We start from the raw sequence: 17,664 nt of genomic DNA, 5'->3' as shown, positions 1-17,664 counted from the left end.
GCTGGTAGAGCCAACGCCGAAGTGTAACACCAACAATAGAGTGTTTTAGTTGAGCGTCTTTACGGTACGCTCCGCTCCGAGCTGCCCCGCTAAGCCACAGCGGAGCGGCAGGCGATTTTCACGTTTTAGTTACACGTTTAGCGTAGCGGAGCGAACCTTTCGTAGTTGCTGCGCCCCCTGGCCAAATTCAGGGTAATGAAAAAAAATAAAAACACTTTATGATCACTCTTATACAGCAAAACGTATATATGTATGTATATAACTTATTTCTCCATGAAGTACCTAGACGTGCGCTTGTAATGCGTTACCGGCCCATTTTATCCAATGGAAAATAAAGCGCCGTCTTGGGCAACGCCACGTGTTAGCCAGCGCACTTGCTTTCTGCATCCAATCCAATCCGTTCTGACGCCAACGCTAGCCAAAGTGCTGCGCGGCACGCTCCGCTCAGGCAGCTTCTAAGCGGACCGTGTTCCTCGCTCCGCTATCCCGCTTACGGCTAAGCGGACGGCGCATGCGCATTCGCGCTTCCGCTCCGCTTAACTGCTTAGCGGAGCGTAAACACGCTCAACTAAAACACTCTAATATTCAGGCCACTACACGATATTGTACGCGGAATGATGACGCTGGTAAGCGGTATACGTAATGATGCAAAATTTAGTCGCACAAGCTTCTAACCGCTTACTTATCACACCCGCATACAGCTCAATGGCAACGCATCAATAAAGTGGCACCTTGTGGGCTGCAACGCGCGCAAAATGTGGCGCTCGCCCTCTTGTTTTTGTGAGCACTAGCACGCACGCATGCAGCGAACAACCACAAACGGAGTGATCAACGTACACGACGCGTGCGTGTATTGTTCACGGAAAGACTGCCGCGTACGTGCTGTATGCTGTAGCAATACATTCGGCGACTGCACAACATAGCAGCACAATACAAGTGCAGTCGTAAGCCGCACATTCTCGCCATCGGCCATACCATGCTGAATATGCCGGTTCTCGTCCGCTCCCCGATGCTAAGCAGCATTGGGCTCGGTCAGTACTTGGGAGGGAGACCACCTGGGAACACCGAGTGCTGATGGCACCGTTCTTTTTGCTTTTTTATTGCGTGCTTCTGTGACGTCTTGTTTTTTTTTTTCATTTGCACAACGTGTGGGTGGTTGCATTTACTGTAACTTGCGTTCAACTGGAGCCTGCTGGTAGAGCCAACCCCGACCTGTAACACCAACAATATTCAGGCCACTACACGATATTGTACGCGGAATGATGACGGTGGTAAGCGGTATACGTAATGATGCAAAATTTAGTCGCACAAGCTTCTAACCGCTTACTTATCACACCCGCATACAGCTCAATGGCAACGCATCAATAAAGTGGCACCTTGTGGGCTGCAACGCGCGCAAAATGTGGCGCTCGCCCTCTTGTTTTTGTGAGCACTAGCACGCACGCATGCAGCGAACAACCACAAACGGAGTGATCAACGTACACGACGCGTGCGTGTATTGTTCACGGAAAGACTGCCGCGTACGTGCTGTATGCTGTAGCAATACATTCGGCGACTGCACAACATAGGAGCACAATACAAGTGCAGTCGTAAGCCGAACATTCTCGCCATCGGCCATACCATGCTGAATATGCCGGTTCTCGTCCGCTCCCCGATGCTAAGCAGCATTGGGCTCGGTCAGTACTTGGGAGGGAGACCACCTGGGAACACCGAGTGCTGATGGCACCGTTCTTTTTGCTTTTTTATTGCGTGCTTCTGTGACGTCTTGTTTTTTTTTCATTTGCACAACGTGTGGGTGGTTGCATTTACTGTAACTTGCGTTCAACTGGAGCCTGCTGGTAGAGCCAACGCCGACGTGTAACACCAACAATATTCAGGCCACTACACGATATTGTACGCGGAATGATGACGGTGGTAAGCGGTATACGTAATGATGCAAAATTTAGTCGCACAAGCTTCTAACCGCTTACTTATCACACCCGCATACAGCTCAATGACAACGAATCAATAAAGTGGCACCTTGTGGGCCGCAACGCGCGCAAAATGTGGCGCTCGCCCTCTTGTTTTTGTGAGCACTAGCACGCACGCATGCAGCGAACAACCACAAACGGAGTGATTAACGTACACGACGCGTGCGTGTATTGTTCACGGAAAGACTGCCGCGTACGTGCTGTATGCTGTAGCAATACATTCGGCGACTGCACAACATCGCCGCACGATACAGGTGCAGTCGTAAACAGCACATTCTCGCCATCGGCCATACCATGCTGAATACGCCGGTTCTCGTCCGATCTCCGAAGTTAAGCAGCATTGGGCTCGGTCAGTACTTGGGAGGGAGACCACGTGGGAACACCGAGTGCTGATGGCACCGTTCTTTTTGCTTTTTTATTGCGTGCTTCTGTGACGTCTTGTTTTTTTTTCATTTGCACAACGTGTGGGTGGTTGCATTTACTGTAACTTACGTTCAACTGGAGCCTGCTGGTAGAGCCAACGCCGAAGTGTAACACCAACAATATTCAGGCCACTACACGATATTGTACGCGGAATGATGACGCTGGTAAGCGGTATACGTAATGATGCAAAATTTAGTCGCACAAGCTTTTAACCGCTTACTTATCACACCCGCATACAGCTCAATGGCAACGCATCAATAAAGTGGCACCTTGTGGGCTGCAACGCGCGCAAAATGTGGCGCTCGCCCTCTTGTTTTTGTGAGCACTAGCACGCACGCATGCAGCGAACAACCACAAACGGAGTGATCAACGTACACGACGCGTGCGTGTATTGTTCACGGAAAGACTGCCGCGTACGTGCTGTATGCTGTAGCAATACATTCGGCGACTGCACAACATAGCAGCACAATACAAGTGCAGTCGTAAGCCGCACATTCTCGCCATCGGCCATACCATGCTGAATATGCCGGTTCTCGTCCGCTCCCCGATGCTAAGCAGCATTGGGCTCGGTCAGTACTTGGGAGGGAGACCACCTGGGAACACCGAGTGCTGATGGCACCGTTCTTTTTGCTTTTTTATTGCGTGCTTCTGTGACGTCTTGTTTTTTTTTCATTTGCACAACGTGTGGGTGGTTGCATTTACTGTAACTTGCGTTCAACTGGAGCCTGCTGGTAGAGCCAACCCCGACCTGTAACACCAACAATATTCAGGCCACTACACGATATTGTACGCGGAATGATGACGGTGGTAAGCGGTATACGTAATGATGCAAAATTTAGTCGCACAAGCTTCTAACCGCTTACTTATCACACCCGCATACAGCTCAACGACAACGCATCAATAAAGTGGCACCTTGTGGGCTGCAACGCGCGCAAAATGTGGCGCTCGCTCTCTTGTTTTTGTGAGCACTAGCACGCACGCATGCAGCGAACAACCACAAACGGAGTGATCAACGTACACGACGGGTGCGTGTATTGTTCACGGAAAGACTGCCGCGTACGTGCTGTATGCTGTAGCAATACATTCGGCGACTGCACAACATAGCAGCACGATACAGGTGCAGTCGTAAACAGCACATTCTCGCCATCGGCCATACCATGCTGAATACGCCGGTTCTCGTCCGATCCCCGAAGCTAAGCAGCATTGGGCTCGGTCAGTACTTGGGAGGGAGACCCCCTGGGAACACCGAGTGCTGATGGCACCGTTCTTTTTGCTTTTTTATTGCGTGCTTCTGTGACGTCTTGTTTTTTTTTCATTTGCACAACCTGTGGGTGGTTGCATTTACTGTAACTTACGTTCAACTGGAGCCTGCTGGTAGAGCCAACGCCGAAGTGTAACACCAACAATATTCAGGCCACTACACGATATTGTACGCGGAATGATGACGGTGGTAAGCGGTATACGTAATGATGCAAAATTTAGTCGCACAAGCTTCTAACCGCTTACTTATCACACCCGCATACAGCTCAATGACAACGCATCAATAAAGTGGCACCTTGTGGGCTGCAACGCGCGCAAAATGTGGCGCTCGCCCTCTTGTTTTTGTGAGCACTAGCACGCACGCATGCAGCGAACAACCACAAACGGAGTGATTAACGTACACGACGCGTGTGTGTATTGTTCACGGAAAGACTGCCGCGTACGTGCTGTATGCTGTAGCAATACATTCGGCGACTGCACAACATAACAGCACGATACAGGTGCAGTCGTAAACAGCACATTCTCGCCATCGGCCATACCATGCTGAATACGCCGGTTCTCGTCCGATCCCCGAAGCTAAGCAGCATTGGGCTCGGTCAGTACTTGGGAGGGAGACTACCTGGGAACACCGAGTGCTGATGGCACCGTTCTTTTTGCTTTTTTATTGCGTGCTTGTGTGACGTCTTCTTTTTTTTTCATTTGCACAACGTGTGGGTGGTTGCATTTACTGTAACTTACGTTCAACTGGAGCCTCCTGGTAGAGCCAACGCCGAAGTGTAACACCAACAATATTCAGGCCACTACACGATATTGTACGCGGAATGATGACGGTGGTAAGCGGTATACGTAATGATGCAAAATTTAGTCGCACAAGCTTCTAACCGCTTACTTATCACACCCGCATACAGCTCAATGACAACGCATCAATAAAGTGGCACATTGTGGGCTGCAACGCGCGCAAAATGTGGCGCTCGCCCTCTTGTTTTTGTGAGCACTAGCACGCACGCATGCAGCGAACAACCACAAACGGAGTGATTAACGTACACGACGCGTGCGCGTATTGTTCACGGAAAGACTGCCGCGTACGTGCTGTATGCTGTAGCAATACATTCGGCGACTGCACAACATAGCAGCACGATACAGGTGCAGTCGTAAACAGCACATTCTCGCCATCGGCCATACCATGCTGAATACGCCGGTTCTCGTCCGATCCCCGAAGCTAAGCAGCATTGGGCTCGGTCAGTACTTGGGAGGGAGACTACCTGGGAACACCGAGTGCTGATGGCACCGTTCTTTTTGCTTTTTTATTGCGTGCTTGTGTGACGTCTTCTTTTTTTTTCATTTGCACAACGTGTGGGTGGTTGCATTTACTGTAACTTACGTTCAACTGGAGCCTCCTGGTAGAGCCAACGCCGAAGTGTAACACCAACAATATTCAGGCCACTACACGATATTGTACGCGGAATGATGATGGTGGTAAGCGGTATACGTAATGATGCAAAATTTAGTCGCACAAGCTTCTAACCGCTTACTTATCACACCCGCATACAGCTCAATGGCAATGCATTAATAAAGTGGCACCTTGTGGGCTGCAACGCGCGCAAAATGTGGCGCTCGCCCTCTTGTTTTTGTGAGCACTAGCACGCACGCATGCAGCGAACAACCACAAACGCAGTGATCAACGTACACGACGCGTGCGTGTGTTGTTCACGGAAAGACTGCCGCGTACGTGCTGTATGCTGTAGCAATACATTCGGCGACTGCACAACATATCAGCACGATACAGGTGCAGTCGTAAACAGCACATTCTCGCCATCGGCCATACCATGCTGAATACGCCGGTTCTCGTCCGATCCCCGAAGCTAAGCAGCATTGGGCTCGGTCAATACTTGGGAGGGAGACCACCTGGGAACACCGAGTGCTGATGGCACCGTTCTTTTTGCTTTTTTATTGCGTGCTTCTGTGCCGTCTTCTTTTTTTTTTCATTTGCACAACGTGTGGGTGGTTGCATTTACTGTAACTTACGTTCAACTGGAGCCTGCTGGTAGAGCCAACGCCGAAATGTAACACCAACAATATTCAGGCCACTGCACGATATTGTACGCGGAATGATGACGGTGGTAAGCGGTATACGTAATGATGCAAAATTTAGTCGCACAAGCTTCTAACCGCTTACTTATCACACCCGCATACAGCGCAATGGCAATGCATCAATAAAGTGGCACCTTGTGGGCTGCAACGCGCGCAAAATGTGGCGCTCGCCCTCTTGTTTTTGTGAGCACTAGCACGCACGCATGCAGCGAACAACCACAAACGGAGTGATCAACGTACACGACACGTGCGTGTATTGTTCACGGAAAGACTGCCGCGTACGTGCTGTATGCTGTAGCAATACATTCGGCGACTGCACAACATAGCAGCACGATACAGGTGCAGTCGTAAACAGCACATTCTCGCCATCGGCCATACCATGTTGAATACGCCGGTTCTCGTCCGATCCCCGAAGCTAAGCAGCATGGGGCTCGGTCAGTACTTGGGAGGGAGACCACCTGGGAACACCGAGTGCTGATGGCACCGTTCTTTTTGCTTTTTTATTGCGTGCTTCTGTGACGTCTTCTTTTTTTTTCATTTGCACAACGTATGGGTGGTTGCATTTACTGTAACTTACGTTCAACTGGAGCCTGCTGGTAGAGCCAACGCCGTAGTGTAACACCAACAATATTCAGGCCACTACACGATATTGTACGCGGAATGATGATGGTGGTAAGCGGTATACGTAATGATGCAAAATTTAGTCGCACAAGCTCCTAACCGCTTACTTATCACACCCGCATACAGCTCAATGACAACGCATCAATAAAGTGGCACCTTGTGGGCTGCAACGCGCGCAAAATGTGGCGCTCGCCCTCTTGTTTTTGTGAGCACTAGCACGCACGCATGCAGCGAACAACCACAAACGCAGTGATCAACGTACACGACGCGTGCGTGTGTTGTTCACGGAATGACTGCCGCGTACGTGCTGCATGCTGTAGCAATACATTCGGCGACTGCACAACATATCAGCACGATACAGGTGCAGTCATAAACAGCACATTCTCGCCATCGGCCATACCATGCTGAATACGCCGGTTCTCGTCCGATCCCCGAAGCTAAGCAGCATTGGGCTCGGTCAATACTTGGGAGGGAGACCACCTGGGAACACCGAGTGCTGATGGCACCGTTCTTTTTGCTTTTTTATTGCGTGCTTCTGTGCCGTCTTCTTTTTTTTTTCATTTGCACAACGTGTGGGTGGTTGCATTTACTGTAACTTACGTTCAACTGGAGCCTGCTGGTAGAGCCAACGCCGAAATGTAACACCAACAATATTCAGGCCACTACACGATATTGTACGCGGAATGATGACGGTGGTAAGCGGTATACGTAATGATGCAAAATTTAGTCGCACAAGCTTCTAACCGCTTACTTATCACACCCGCATACAGCTCAATGGCAATGCATCAATAAAGTGGCACCTTGTGGGCTGCAACGCGCGCAAAATGTGGCGCTCGCCCTCTTGTTTTTGTGAGCACTAGCACGCACGCATGCAGCGAACAACCACAAACGGAGTGATCAACGTACACGACACGTGCGTGTATTGTTCACGGAAAGACTGCCGCGTACGTGCTGTATGCTGTAGCAATACATTCGGCGACTGCACAACATAGCAGCACGATACAGGTGCAGTCGTAAACAGCACATTCTCGCCATCGGCCATACCATGCTGAATACGCCGGTTCTCGTCCGATCCCCGAAGCTAAGCAGCATGGGGCTCGGTCAGTACTTGGGAGGGAGACCACCTGGGAACACCGAGTGCTGATGGCACCGTTCTTTTTGCTTTTTTATTGCGTGCTTCTGTGACGTCTTCTTTTTTTTTCATTTGCACAACGTGTGGGTGGTTGCATTTACTGTAACTTACGTTCAACTGGAGCCTGCTGGTAGAGCCAACGCCTTAGTGTAACACCAACAATATTCAGGCCCCTACACGATATTGTACGCGGAATGATGATGGTGGTAAGCGGTATACGTAATGATGCAAAATTTAGTCGCACAAGCTCCTAACCGCTTACTTATCACACCCGCATACAGCTCAATGACAACGCATCAATAAAGTGGCACCTTGTGGGCTGCAACGCGCGCAAAATGTGGCGCTCGCCCTCTTGTTTTTGTGAGCACTAGCACGCACGCATGCAGCGAACAACCACAAACGGAGCGATCAACGTACACGACGCGTGCGTGTATTGTTCACGGAAAGACTGTCGCGTACGTGCTGTATGCTGTAGCAATACATTCGGCGACTGCACAACATAGCAGCACGATACAGGTGCAGTCGTAAACAGCACATTCTCGCCATAGGCCATACCATGCTGAATACGCCGGTTCTCGTCCGATCCCCGAAGCTAAGCAGCATTGGGCTCGGTCAGTACTTGGGAGGGAGACCACCTGGGAACCCCGAGTGCTGATGGCACCGTTCTTTTTGCTTTTTTATTGCGTGCTTCTGTGACGTCTTGTTTTTTTTTTTTTTTCATTTGCACAACGTGTGGGTGGTTGCATTTACTGTAACTTACGTTCAACTGGAGCCTGCTGGTAGAGCCAACGCCGAAGTGTAACACCAACAATATTCAGGCCACTACACGATATTGTACGCGGAATGATGATGGTGGTAAGCGGTATACGTAATGATGCAAAATTTAGTCGCACAAGCTTCTAACCGCTTACTTATCACACCCGCATACAGCTCAATGGCAATGCATCAATAAAGTGGCACCTTGTGGGCTGCAACGCGCGCAAAATGTGGCGCTCGCCCTCTTGTTTTTGTGAGCACTAGCACGCACGCATGCAGCGAACAACCACAAACGCAGTGATCAACGTACACGACGCGTGCGTGTGTTGTTCACGGAAAGACTGCCGCGTACGTGCTGTATGCTGTAGCAATACATTCGGCGACTGCACAACATATCAGCACGATACAGGTGCAGTCGTAAACAGCACATTCTCGCCATCGGCCATACCATGCTGAATACGCCGGTTCTCGTCCGATCCCCGAAGCTAAGCAGCATTGGGCTCGGTCAGTACTTGGGAGGGAGACCACCTGGGAACACCGAGTGCTGATGGCACCGTTCTTTTTGCTTTTTTATTGCGTGCTTCTGTGCCGTCTTCTTTTTTTTTCATTTGCACAACGTGTGGGTGGTTGCATTTACTGTAACTTACGTTCAACTGGAGCCTGCTGGTAGAGCCAACGCCGAAATGTAACACCAACAATATTCAGGCCACTACACGATATTGTACGCGGAATGATGACGGTGGTAAGCGGTATACGTAATGATGCAAAATTTAGTCGCACAAGCTTCTAACCGCTTACTTATCACACCCGCACACAGCTCAATTGCAATGCATCAATAAAGTGGCACCTTGTGGGCTGCAACGCGCGCAAAATGTGGCGCTCGCCCTCTTGTTTTTGTGAGCACTAGCACGCACGCATGCAGCGAACAACCACAAACGGAGTGATCAACGTACACGACACGTGCGTGTATTGTTCACGGAAAGACTGCCGCGTACGTGCTGTATGCTGTAGCAATACATTCGGCGACTGCACAACATAGCAGCACGATACGGGTGCAGTCGTAAACAGCACATTCTCGCCATCGGCCATACCATGCTGAATACGCCGGTTCTCGTCCGATCCCCGAAGCTAAGCAGCATGGGGCTCGGTCAGTACTTGGGAGGGAGACCACCTGGGAACACCGAGTGCTGATGGCACCGTTCTTTTTGCTTTTTTATTGCGTGCTTCTGTGACGTCTTCTTTTTTTTTCATTTGCACAACGTGTGGGTGGTTGCATTTACTGTAACTTACGTTCAACTGGAGCCTGCTGGTAGAGCCAACGCCGTAGTGTAACACCAACAATATTCAGGCCACTACACGATATTGTACGCGGAATGATGATGGTGGTAAGCGGTATACGTAATGATGCAAAATTTAGTCGCACAAGCTCCTAACCGCTTACTTATCACACCCGCATACAGCTCAATGACAACGCATCAATAAAGTGGCACCTTGTGGGCTGCAACGCGCGCAAAATGTGGCGCTCGCCCTCTTGTTTTTGTGAGCACTAGCACGCACGCATGCAGCGAACAACCACAAACGGAGTGATCAACGTACACGACGCGTGCGTGTATTGTTCACGGAAAGACTGCCGCGTACGTGCTGTATGCTGTAGCAATACATTCGGTGACTGCACAACATAGCAGCACGATACAGGTGCAGTCGTATACAGCACATTCTCGCCATCGGCCATACCATGCTGAATACGCCGGTTCTCGTCCGATCCCCGAAGCTAAGCAGCATTGCGCTCGGTCAGTACTTGGGAGGGAGACCACCTGGGAACACCGAGTGCTGATGGCACCGTTCTTTTTGCTTTTTTATTGCGTGCTTCTGTGACGTCTTGTTTTTTTTTTTTCATTTGCACAACGTGTGGGTGGTTGCATTTACTGTAACTTACGTTCAACTGGAGCCTGCTGGTAGAGCCAACGCCGAAGTGTAACACCAACAATATTCAGGCCACTACACGATATTGTACGCGGAATGATGACGGTGGTAAGCGGTATACGTAATGATGCAAAATTTAGTCGCACAAGCTTCTAACCGCTTACTTATCACACCCGCATACAGCTCAATGACAACGCATCAATAAAGTGGCAACTTGTGGGCTGCAACGCGCGCAAAATGTGGCGCTCGCCCTCTTGTTTTTGTGAGCACTAGCACGCACGCATGCAGCGAACAACCACAAACGGAGTGATCAACGTACACGACGAGTGCGTGTATTGTTCACGGAAAGACTGCCGCGTACGTGCTGTATGCTGTAGCAATACATTCGGCGACTGCACAACATAGCAGCACGATACAGGTGCAGTCGTAAACAGCACATTCTCTCCATCGGTCATACCATGCTGAATACGCCGGTTCTCGTCCGATCCCCGAAGCTAAGCAGCACTGGGCTCGGTCAGTACTTGGGAGGGAGAGCACCTGGGAACACCGAGTGCTGATGGCACCGTACTTTTTGCTTTTTTATTGCGTGCTTCTGTGACGTCTTGTTTTTTTTTTCATTTGTACAACGTGTGGGTGGGTGCATTTACTGTAACTTACGTTCAACTGGAGCCTGCTGGTAGAGCCAACGCCGAAGTGTAACACCAACAATATTCAGGCCACTACACGATATTGTACGCGGAATGATGACGGTGGTAAGCGGTATACGTAATCATGCAAAATTTAGTCGCACAAGCTTCTAACCGCTTACTTATCACACCCGCATACAGCTCAATGACAACGCATCAATAAAGTGGCACCTTGTGGGCTGCAACGCGCGCAAAATGTGGCGCTCGCCCTCTTGTTTTTGTGAGCACTAGCACGCACGCATGCAGCGAACAACCACAAACGGAGTGATCAACGTACACGACGCGTGCGTGTATTGTTCACGGAAAGACTGCCGCGTACGTGCTGTATGCTGTAGCAATACATTCGGCGACTGCGCAACATAGCAGCACGATAGAGGTGCAGTCGTAAACAGCACATTCTCGCCATCGGGCATACCATGCTGAATACGCCTGTTCTCGTCCGATCCCCGAAGCTAAGCAGCATTGGGCTCGTTCAGTACTTGGGAGGGAGACCACCCGGGAACACCGAGTGCTGATGGCACCGTTCTTTTTGCTTTTTTATTGCGTGCTTCTGTGACGTCTTGTTTTTTTTTTTTTCATTTGCACAACGTGTGGGTGGTTGCATTTACTGTAACTTACGTTCAACTGGAGCCTGCTGGTAGAGCCAACGCCGAAGTGTAACACCAACAATATTCAGGCCACTACACGATATTGTACGCGGAATGATGACGGTGGTAAGCGGTATACGTAATGATGCAAAATTTAATCGCACAAGCTTCTAACCGCTTACTTATCACACCCGCATACAGCTCAATGACAACGCATCAATAAAGTGGCACCTTGTGGGCTGCAACGCGCGCAAAATGTGGCGCTCGCCCTCTTGTTTTTGTGAGCACTAGCACGCACGCATGCAGCGAACAACCACAAACGGAGTGATCAACGTACACGACGCGTGCGTGTATTGTTCACGGAAAGACTGCCGCGTACGTGCTGTATGCTGTAGCAATACATTCGGCGACTGCGCAACATAGCAGCACGATACAGGTGCAGTCGTAAACAGCACATTCTCGCCATCGGGCATACCATGCTGAATACGCCTGTTCTCGTCCGATCCCCGAAGCTAAGCAGCATTGGGCTCGTTCAGTACTTGGGAGGGAGACCACCCGGGAACACCGAGTGCTGATGGCACCGTTCTTTTTGCTTTTTTATTGCGTGCTTCTGTGACGTCTTGTTTTTTTTTTTCATTTGCACAACGTGTGGGTGGTTGCATTTACTGTAACTTACGCTCAACTGGAGCCTGCTGGTAGAGCCAACGCCGAAGTGTAACACCAACAATATTCAGGCCACTACACGATATTGTACGCGGAATGATGACGGTGGTAAGCGGTATACGTAATGATGCAAAATTTAGTCGCACAAGCTTCTAACCGCTTACTTATCACACCCGCATACAGCTCAATGACAACGCATCAATAAAGTGGGACCTTGTGGGCTGCAACGCGCGCAAAATGTGGCGCTCGCCCTCTTGTTTTTGTGAGCACTAGCACGCACGCATGCAGCGAACAACCACAAACGGAGTGATCAACGTACACGACGCGTGCGTGTATTGTTCATGGAAAGACTGCCGCGTACGTGCTGTATGCTGTAGCAATACATTCGGCGACTGCACAACATAGCAGCACGATACAGGTGCAGTCGTAAACATCACATTCTCACCATCGACGATACCATGCTGAATACGCCGGTTCTCGTCCGATCCCCGAAGCTAAGCAGCATTGGGCTCGGTCAGTACTTGGGAGGGAGACCACCTGGGAACACCGAGTGCTGATGGCACCGTTCTTTTTGCTTTTTTGTTGCGTGCATCTGTGACGTCTCGTTTTTTTTTTTCATTTGCACAACGTGTGGGTGGTTGCATTTACTGTAACTTACGTTCAACTGGAGCCTGCTGGTAGAGTCAACGCCGAAGTGTAACTCCAACAATATTCAGGCCACTACACGATATTGTACGCGGAATGATGATGGTGGTAAGCGGTATACGTAATGATGCAAAATTTAGTCGCACAAGCTTCTAACCGCTTACTTATCACACCCGCATACAGCTCAATGACAACGCATCAATAAAGTGGCACCTTGTGGGTTGCGACGCGCGCAAAATCTGGCGCTCGCCCTCTTGTTTTTGTGAGCACTAGCACGCACGCATGCAGCGAACAACCACAAACGGAGTGATCAACGTACACGACGCGTGCGTGTATTGTTCACGGAAAGACTGCCGCGTACGTGCCGTATGCTGTAGCAATACATTCGGCGACTGCACAACATAGCAGCACGATACAGGTGCAGTCGTAAACAGCACATTCTCGCCATCGGCCATACCATGCTGAATACGCCGGTTCTCGTCCGATCCCCGAAGCTAAGCAGCATTGGGCTCGGTCAGTACTTGGGAGGGCGACCACCTGGGAACACCGAGTGCTGATGGCACCGTTCTTTTTGCTTTTTTATTACTTGCTTCTATGACGCCTTTTTTTTTTCATTTGCACAACGTGTGGGTGGTTGCATTTACTGTAACTTACGTTCAACTGGAGCCTGCTGGTAGAGCCAACGGCGAAGTGTAACACCAACAATATTCAGGCCACTGCACGATATTGTACGCGGAATGATGACGGTGGTAAGCGGTATACGTAATGACGCAAAATTTAGTCGCACAAGCTTCTAACCGCTCACGTATCACACCCGCATACAGCTCAATGACAACGCATCAATAAAGTGGCACCTTGTGGGCTGCAACGCGCGCAAAATGTGGCGCTCGCCCTCTTGTTTTTGTAAGCACTAGCACACACGCATGCAGCGAACAACCACAAACGGAGTGATCAACGTACACGATGCGTGCGTGTATTGTTCACGGAAAGACTGCCGCGTACGTGCTGTATCCTGTAGCAATACATTCGGCGACTGCACAACATAGCAGCACGATACAGGTGCAGTCGTAAACAGCACATTCTCGCCATCGGCCATACCATGCTGAATACGCCGGTTCTCGTCCGATCCCCGAAGCTAAGCAGCATTGGGCTCGGTCAGTACTTGGAAGGGAGACCACCTGGGAACACCGAGTGCTGATTGCACCGTTCTTTTTGCTTTTTTATTGCCTGCTTCTGTGACGTCATGTTCTTTTTTTTTCATTTGCACAACGTGTGGGTGGTTGCATTTACTGTAACTTACGTTCAACTGGAGCCTGCTGGTAGAGCCAACGCCGAAGTGTAACACCAACAATATTCAGGCCACTACACGATATTGTACGCGGAATGATGACGGTGGTAAGCGGTATACGTAATGATGCAAAATTTAGTCGCACAAGCTTCTAACCGCTTACTTATCACACCCGCATACAGCTCAATGACAACGCATCAATAAAGTGGCACCTTGTCGGTTGCGACGCGCGCAAAATCTGGCGCTCGCCCTCTTGTTTTTGTGAGCACTAGCACGCACGCATGCAGCGAACAACCACAAACGGAGTGATCAACGTACACGACGCGTGCGTGTATTGTTCACGGAAAGACTGCCGCGTACGTGCCGTATGCTGTAGCAATACATTCGGCGACTGCACAACATAGCAGCACGATACAGGTGCAGTCGTAAACAGCACATTCTCGCCATCGGCCATACCATGCTGAATACGCCGGTTCTCGTCCGATCCCCGAAGCTAAGCAGCATTGGGCTCGGTCAGTACTTGGGAGGGCGACCACCTGGGAACACCGAGTGCTGATGGCACCGTTCTTTTTGCTTTTTTATTACTTGCTTCTATGACGCCTTTTTTTTTTTCATTTGCACAACGTGTGGGTGGTTGCATTTACTGTAACTTACGTTCAACTGGAGCCTGCTGGTAGAGCCAACGGCGAAGTGTAACACCAACAATATTCAGGCCACTGCACGATATTGTACGCGGAATGATGACGGTGGTAAGCGGTATACGTAATGATGCAAAATTTAGTCGCACAAGCTTCTAACCGCTCACGTATCACACCCGCATACAGCTCAATGACAACGCATCAATAAAGTGGCACCTTGTGGGCTGCAACGCGCGCAAAATGTGGCGCTCGCCCTCTTGTTTTTGTAAGCACTAGCACACACGCATGCAGCGAACAACCACAAACGGAGTGATCAACGTACACGATGCGTGCGTGTATTGTTCACGGAAAGACTGCCGCGTACGTGCTGTATCCTGTAGCAATACATTCGGCGACTGCACAACATAGCAGCACGATACAGGTGCAGTCGTAAACAGCACATTCTCGCCATCGGCCATACCATGCTGAATACGCCGGTTCTCGTCCGATCCCCGAAGCTAAGCAGCATTGGGCTCGGTCAGTACTTGGAAGGGAGACCACCTGGGAACACCGAGTGCTGATTGCACCGTTCTTGTTGCTTTTTTATTGCCTGCTTCTGTGACGTCATGTTCTTTTTTTTTCATTTGCACAACGTGTGGGTGGTTCCATTTACTGTAACTTACGTTCAACTGGAGCCTGCTGGTAGAGCCAACGCCGAAGTGTAACACCAACAATATTCAGGCCACTACACGATATTGTACGCGGAATGATGACGGTGGTAAGCGGTATACGTAATGATGCAAAATTTAGTCGCACAAGCTTCTAACCGCTTACTTATCACACCCGCATACAGCTCAATGACAACGCATCAATAAAGTGGCACCTTGTGGGCTGCAACGCGCGCAAAATGTGGCGCTCGCCCTCTTGTTTTTGTGAGCACTAGCACGCACGCATGCAGCGAACAACCACAAACGGAGTGATCAACGTACACGACGCGTGCGTGTATTGTTCACGGAAAGACTGCCGCGTACGTGCTGTATGCTGTAGCAATACATTCGGCGACTGCACAACATAGCAGCACGATACAGGTGCAGTCGTAAACAGCACATTCTCGCCATCGGCCATACCATGCTGAATACGCCGGTTCTCGTCCGATCCCCGAAGCTAAGCAGCATTGGGCTTGGTCAGTACTTGGGAGGGAGACCACCTGGGAACACCGAGTGCTGATGGCACCGTTCTTTTTGCTTTTTTATTGCGTGCTTCTGTGACGTCTTGTTTTTTTTTCATTTGCACAACGTGTGGGTGGTTGCATTTACTGTAACTTACGTTCAACTGGAGCCTGCTGGTAGAGCCAACGCCGAAGTGTAACACCAACAATATTCAGGCCACTACACGATATTGTACGCGGAATGATGACGGTGGTAAGCGGTATACGTAATGATGCAAAATTTAGTCGCACAAGCTTCTAACCGCTTACTTATCACACCCGCATACAGCTCAATGACAACGCATCAATAAAGTGGCACCTTGTGGGCTGCAACGCGCGCAAAATGTGGCGCTCGCCCTCTTGTTTTTGTGAGCACTAGCACGCACGCATGCATTTAACAACCACAAACGGAGTGATCAACGTACACGACGCGTGCGTGTATTGTTCACGGAAAGACTGCCGCGTACCTGCTGTATGCTGTAGCAATACATTCGGCGACTGCACAACATAGCAGCACGATACAGGTGCAGTCGTAAACAGCACATTCTCTCCATCGGCCATACCATGCTGAATACGCCGGCTCTCGTCCGATCCCCGAAGCTAAGCAGCACTGGGCTCGGTCAGTACTTGGGAGGGAGACCACCTGGGAACACCGAGTGCTGATGGCACCGTACTTTTTGCTTTTTTATTGCGTGTTTCTGTGACGTCTCGTCTTTTTTTTCATTTGTACAACGTGTGGGTGGGTGCATTTACTGTAACTTACGTTCAACTGGAGCCTGCTGGTAGAGCCAACGCCGAAGTGTAACACCAACAATATTCAGGCCACTACACGATATTGTACGCGGAATGATGACGGTGGTAAGCGGTATACGTAATCATGCAAAATTTAGTCGCACAAGCTTCTAACCGCTTACTTATCACACCCGCATACAGCTCAATGACAACGCATCAATAAAGTGGCACCTTGTGGGCTGCAACGCGCGCAAAATGTGGCGCTCGCCCTCTTGTTTTTGTGAGCACTAGCACGCACGCATGCAGCGAACAACCACAAACGGAGTGATCAACGTACACGACGCGTGCGTGTATTGTTCACGGAAAGACTGCCGCGTACGTGCTGTATGCTGTAGCAATATATTCGGCGACTGCGCAACATAGCAGCACGATACAGGTGCAGTCGTAAACAGCACATTCTCGCCATCGGCCATACCATGCTGAATACGCCTGTTCTCGTCCGATCCCCGAAGCTAAGCAGCATTGGGCTCGTTCAGTACTTGGGAGGGAGACCACCCGGGAACACCGAGTGCTGATGGCACCGTTCTTTTTGCTTTTTTATTGCGTGCTTCTGTGACTTCTTGTTTTTTTTTCATTTGCACAACGTGTGGGTGGTTGCATTTACTGTAACTTACGTTCAACTGGAGCCTGCTGGTAGAGCCAACGCCGAAGTGTAACACCAACAATATTCAGGCCACTACACGATATTGTACGCGGAATGATGACGGTGGTAAGCGGTATACGTAATGATGCAAAATTTAGTCGCACAAGCTTCTAACCGCTTACTTATCACACCCGCATACAGCTCAATGACGACGCATCAATAAAGTGGCACCTTGTGGGCTGCAACGCGCGCAAAATGTGGCGCTCGCCCTCTTGTTTTTGTGAGCACTAGCACGCACGCATGCAGCGAACAACCACAAACGGAGTGATCAACGTACACGACGCGTGCGTGTATTGTTCACGGAAAGACTGCCGCGTACGTGCTGTATGCTGTAGCAATACATTCGGCGACTGCACAACA

At 50.1% G+C, this 17,664-nt stretch overlaps 13 non-coding genes and 13 pseudogenes across 13 annotated transcripts; all 26 read left to right on the top strand.

The window, feature by feature from the left end:
• Positions 1 to 961: 961 nt before the first annotated feature.
• Positions 962 to 1,080, top strand: LOC142562116 (5S ribosomal RNA; annotated as a pseudogene).
• Positions 1,081 to 1,606: 526 nt separating this feature from the next.
• On the top strand, positions 1,607 to 1,725 carry LOC142562115 (5S ribosomal RNA; annotated as a pseudogene).
• Positions 1,726 to 2,249: 524 nt separating this feature from the next.
• Positions 2,250 to 2,368, top strand: LOC142561148 (5S ribosomal RNA). Its single transcript, XR_012823675.1, has one exon. It is a non-coding gene; the product is annotated as a 5S ribosomal RNA (ribosomal RNA).
• A 524-nt stretch (positions 2,369 to 2,892) lies between these two features.
• On the top strand, positions 2,893 to 3,011 carry LOC142562114 (5S ribosomal RNA; annotated as a pseudogene).
• Positions 3,012 to 3,535: 524 nt separating this feature from the next.
• LOC142562752 (5S ribosomal RNA) lies at positions 3,536 to 3,654 on the top strand. Its single transcript, XR_012824066.1, has one exon. It is a non-coding gene; the product is annotated as a 5S ribosomal RNA (ribosomal RNA).
• Positions 3,655 to 4,178: 524 nt separating this feature from the next.
• Positions 4,179 to 4,297, top strand: LOC142561180 (5S ribosomal RNA). Its single transcript, XR_012823706.1, has one exon. It is a non-coding gene; the product is annotated as a 5S ribosomal RNA (ribosomal RNA).
• A 524-nt stretch (positions 4,298 to 4,821) lies between these two features.
• On the top strand, positions 4,822 to 4,940 carry LOC142561179 (5S ribosomal RNA). Its single transcript, XR_012823705.1, has one exon. It is a non-coding gene; the product is annotated as a 5S ribosomal RNA (ribosomal RNA).
• Positions 4,941 to 5,464: 524 nt separating this feature from the next.
• Positions 5,465 to 5,583, top strand: LOC142561338 (5S ribosomal RNA; annotated as a pseudogene).
• Positions 5,584 to 6,108: 525 nt separating this feature from the next.
• On the top strand, positions 6,109 to 6,227 carry LOC142561236 (5S ribosomal RNA). Its single transcript, XR_012823759.1, has one exon. It is a non-coding gene; the product is annotated as a 5S ribosomal RNA (ribosomal RNA).
• A 524-nt stretch (positions 6,228 to 6,751) lies between these two features.
• On the top strand, positions 6,752 to 6,870 carry LOC142561337 (5S ribosomal RNA; annotated as a pseudogene).
• A 525-nt stretch (positions 6,871 to 7,395) lies between these two features.
• Positions 7,396 to 7,514, top strand: LOC142562937 (5S ribosomal RNA). The gene has a single exon (XR_012824247.1). It is a non-coding gene; the product is annotated as a 5S ribosomal RNA (ribosomal RNA).
• A 524-nt stretch (positions 7,515 to 8,038) lies between these two features.
• On the top strand, positions 8,039 to 8,157 carry LOC142561735 (5S ribosomal RNA; annotated as a pseudogene).
• Positions 8,158 to 8,687: 530 nt separating this feature from the next.
• LOC142562651 (5S ribosomal RNA) lies at positions 8,688 to 8,806 on the top strand. Its single transcript, XR_012823970.1, has one exon. It is a non-coding gene; the product is annotated as a 5S ribosomal RNA (ribosomal RNA).
• A 524-nt stretch (positions 8,807 to 9,330) lies between these two features.
• Positions 9,331 to 9,449, top strand: LOC142562936 (5S ribosomal RNA). Its single transcript, XR_012824246.1, has one exon. It is a non-coding gene; the product is annotated as a 5S ribosomal RNA (ribosomal RNA).
• A 524-nt stretch (positions 9,450 to 9,973) lies between these two features.
• Positions 9,974 to 10,092, top strand: LOC142561723 (5S ribosomal RNA; annotated as a pseudogene).
• A 527-nt stretch (positions 10,093 to 10,619) lies between these two features.
• Positions 10,620 to 10,738, top strand: LOC142562214 (5S ribosomal RNA; annotated as a pseudogene).
• A 525-nt stretch (positions 10,739 to 11,263) lies between these two features.
• On the top strand, positions 11,264 to 11,382 carry LOC142562398 (5S ribosomal RNA; annotated as a pseudogene).
• Positions 11,383 to 11,910: 528 nt separating this feature from the next.
• On the top strand, positions 11,911 to 12,029 carry LOC142562397 (5S ribosomal RNA; annotated as a pseudogene).
• A 526-nt stretch (positions 12,030 to 12,555) lies between these two features.
• On the top strand, positions 12,556 to 12,674 carry LOC142562008 (5S ribosomal RNA; annotated as a pseudogene).
• A 526-nt stretch (positions 12,675 to 13,200) lies between these two features.
• Positions 13,201 to 13,319, top strand: LOC142562778 (5S ribosomal RNA). The gene has a single exon (XR_012824091.1). It is a non-coding gene; the product is annotated as a 5S ribosomal RNA (ribosomal RNA).
• Positions 13,320 to 13,841: 522 nt separating this feature from the next.
• LOC142561041 (5S ribosomal RNA) lies at positions 13,842 to 13,960 on the top strand. Its single transcript, XR_012823572.1, has one exon. It is a non-coding gene; the product is annotated as a 5S ribosomal RNA (ribosomal RNA).
• Positions 13,961 to 14,487: 527 nt separating this feature from the next.
• Positions 14,488 to 14,606, top strand: LOC142562777 (5S ribosomal RNA). The gene has a single exon (XR_012824090.1). It is a non-coding gene; the product is annotated as a 5S ribosomal RNA (ribosomal RNA).
• Positions 14,607 to 15,129: 523 nt separating this feature from the next.
• Positions 15,130 to 15,248, top strand: LOC142561040 (5S ribosomal RNA). The gene has a single exon (XR_012823571.1). It is a non-coding gene; the product is annotated as a 5S ribosomal RNA (ribosomal RNA).
• Positions 15,249 to 15,775: 527 nt separating this feature from the next.
• Positions 15,776 to 15,894, top strand: LOC142561025 (5S ribosomal RNA). Its single transcript, XR_012823556.1, has one exon. It is a non-coding gene; the product is annotated as a 5S ribosomal RNA (ribosomal RNA).
• Positions 15,895 to 16,418: 524 nt separating this feature from the next.
• LOC142561401 (5S ribosomal RNA) lies at positions 16,419 to 16,537 on the top strand (annotated as a pseudogene).
• Positions 16,538 to 17,062: 525 nt separating this feature from the next.
• On the top strand, positions 17,063 to 17,181 carry LOC142562044 (5S ribosomal RNA; annotated as a pseudogene).
• Positions 17,182 to 17,664: the final 483 nt, after the last annotated feature.

This window comes from Dermacentor variabilis, chromosome 10 (genome assembly GCF_050947875.1).
Source record: "Dermacentor variabilis isolate Ectoservices chromosome 10, ASM5094787v1, whole genome shotgun sequence".
In the NCBI taxonomy this organism is placed as follows: domain Eukaryota; kingdom Metazoa; phylum Arthropoda; class Arachnida; order Ixodida; family Ixodidae; genus Dermacentor; species Dermacentor variabilis.
The sequence above is the reverse complement of the archived record's forward strand: the minus strand, read 5'-3'. Positions and strand labels throughout refer to the sequence as shown.